Raw genomic sequence first — 2,824 nt, 5'->3', positions numbered from 1 at the left:
CCCTTCTGGACTCGCTGACCATAACCAGTTTCTCTGCTCCACTTTTTGGGCACTGTATTTGTTCAGGTACCCCTGTTCTTTCTGTATCTTTTGGGATCCTGAGACTACAATGGCCCACCTAGAATTCTGTCCTTTTCATCCCCTGAGCCCCTTTCAGAAAGGGATATTTCTCACCAAAGCAGATATCTAAGGGTTCTGATTTGCGCTCTGTTGTTATATCATTTAATGGTAGCCAGCTTATGGAGCCTCCCTCCCGCTTCTGTTTATCTTCCAATATCTCCCACAGATTCATGCCTCTGCACATCCTACCTTGCAAAAAAACAGTTGCTTTTCTGCTTGTAGAGATCCAGACATATATTCTTACATCTCAGGCTGATTTTGTGGGTATTCAGAATGACTTGATAGATATCAAGCTAAATTCAAGTGACCAGATGAAACGAGGTCCCCTACTCTTCCGCCATCCTGCCTCCCTCTCTACTGTTATGTTTAGAGACCCTTTTACCATGTGAGTTCACAGTCACTGAATTTTTGTGTTAGGATGTGCACACTTTGGGAGACCATTATTCTGCTTCCACATGTCTAATTTTCTTTATTTATGCCTTCTCTCACAGCTGTGCCCTGATAGACATGCACAAAGAGAAGAGGTCATCTGTTTGGGCCACCAGGTTCTGAGAATCCAAACGAAAGACCACCTGACCTGTGTTGTTGGTATAAGAGCCCCACTATTAGTCATCTACCTTCTATTCCTTTTCAGACCTCGTATTCTAAATGGCCTTATCTGATTTGTCTTTTCTTGTTTAGAGTCCATCAGGCTACAGATGGTCCTGTCTATGCAGCCACAAATGGAGACAGCCCCTACTGAACCGACTTCTACCGAGGACCTTTGGACAGACCTCTGGGGATGAAACCCTGACTATGATTCTTCAACAACGCCCCCGACCAGCAGGAAGCAGTTAGACTAGTCATGGCCCCCTTTCCCTACCGGCAGTTAGGGTCACTTCTTCAGAGGGGTGGAAAGTTAGGTGTTAGTTGGACAAGTAGTCAGGATCAGGGTCCCCAACAAGAAAATATGGAGTCAAGACAGTTAAAATAAAATAGCACTGACATCCTGTTCTGCAGCTTAGACAGGACAACATGGACATTCTGCTCTGCAGCCTTTGCAGGAATGACTTCTGCAAAACATCCCAAAATAAGACTATTAACCAGAAAAGCATTTGTCAATATCATGGACAAGGGACAGTTAAGATCTAAGCCCCCAGATGTTAGGGGAAAAAAAAAAGACTATCAGCAAGTGGACATGAACCTAATAAGAAGACAGATATGTGACCAAGGCCCTGATTGGCACAACTCAGCACACCCTGCTTGCTTAAGAAAGTTCCACAAAAGAGCTTATAAAAACTCCTAAACTTAGAAACTCTGGGTGCAACCCACTTGGGTCACCTTCCTCTCTGGGAGCTTTGTACTCTTGCTCAATAAACTTTGCTTTGATGCCCACCACTCTTCATCTGGTCTACCTCTTCATTCTTGGAAGCAGCATGACCAAGAACCCGGGCACTGAGGGGACACAAATCCTGTAACACCACGATGGTGAACATTCAACATCATGAAGGGATCTGTAGATTTATCAGAGATTGCAGGTTTAAATATGGACTAGACAATCATTTGGCAGTGCTGTTATTTCACTTAACAAGCTTTCACTGAGGACCTAAGCTGGACTGTCTTCTAAGACTATGTAAAACCAATGTACTGGTTTTTTTTCCATGCGCAGACACATAAATGACAGTGATGTGATGTATAATACGATATTCATTAGACATATTCATACCTGTGTGTGACCAAGGAATCTAAATAAATGTATTTCTTGAGAAAAAATAATAAAGAATAATAAAAAAGTGAAGGGTCAATGTATTGACACTCTTGTTAAGGAACCTGGATAGAACCTCAGATGGCCTCTATCCAACTCCATATCTTTCTCTTCCCTTTGATGGTGACTTTGTTATAATCTGCTTTTTGATATCATTTTTAGTTGTGACTATAATTTTTTTTAAAGATTTTATTTATTCATTTGACAGAGAGACAGCTAGCGAGAGAGGGAACACAAGCAGGGGGAGTGGGAGAGGAAGAAGCAGGCTCCCAGCGGAGGAGCCTGATGTGGGGCTCGATCCCATAACACTGAGATCACGCCCTGAGCCGAAGGCAGACGCTTAATGACTGAGCCACCCAGGCGCCCCGTGACTATAATTTTTTACTCTAACTCTAGCCTTATCACCCATATGTGAGTTCATAAACAACCGTTTGTTTGACTTGTGTTTGAACTTACGTAGGGAGATCTAGTCCTTCGTATCTTGCATCATTTCCTCAGCACTTCCGTGTGAGAAATATTGTTTCAGTGTAAGGCGACAGCAGGGCATGTGGCCTGGGGTGCAAAGTGTTAATAACAAGTCATTCCCTCCCTCTTCAGGAGACCCAGAGTCCAGTGTCTTTGCCAGTTCTCCCTGTAACTCTCAGGATGTAATCTAACTGGTATGGGAATAACTGAGAAAATTCAAATGGAAGAAGGTGTGTAGCAGGAGTAGGTGAGCTCTTCAGGCAAAATATGATAAATGAAGCTGGAACTTACCGATCTATGAGAGACGACTACAACCACCCAACAACTTCCTTCCATTTTTCTGTGGTGATGATTTTAACTATTGCGGTAAAGACAAAACCATTTGGAGCTTAAATGGAAAGGCTAGTTGACATTAAGTAAACCATGTATGTTTTATTAAAAAGATAACTTTTTAAAATTGTTTGAGCACATCATTAAAACCTATGGATATAATCT

General features: G+C 42.4%; 1 long non-coding RNA gene across 1 annotated transcript; it reads left to right on the top strand.

The window, feature by feature from the left end:
* Nucleotides 1-604: 604 nt before the first annotated feature.
* LOC148110315 (uncharacterized) lies at nucleotides 605-1,502 on the top strand. The gene is made up of 2 exons (XR_015723736.1): nucleotides 605-708; nucleotides 802-1,502. It is a non-coding gene; the product is annotated as an uncharacterized LOC148110315 (long non-coding RNA).
* Nucleotides 1,503-2,824: the final 1,322 nt, after the last annotated feature.

This window comes from Ursus americanus, chromosome 3 (genome assembly GCF_024610735.1).
Source record: "Ursus americanus isolate L20-20 chromosome 3, mUrsAme1.1.p, whole genome shotgun sequence".
NCBI lineage: Eukaryota > Metazoa > Chordata > Mammalia > Carnivora > Ursidae > Ursus > Ursus americanus.
Note: the sequence above shows the minus strand (reverse complement) of the source record. Positions and strands in the feature narration are given on the sequence as shown.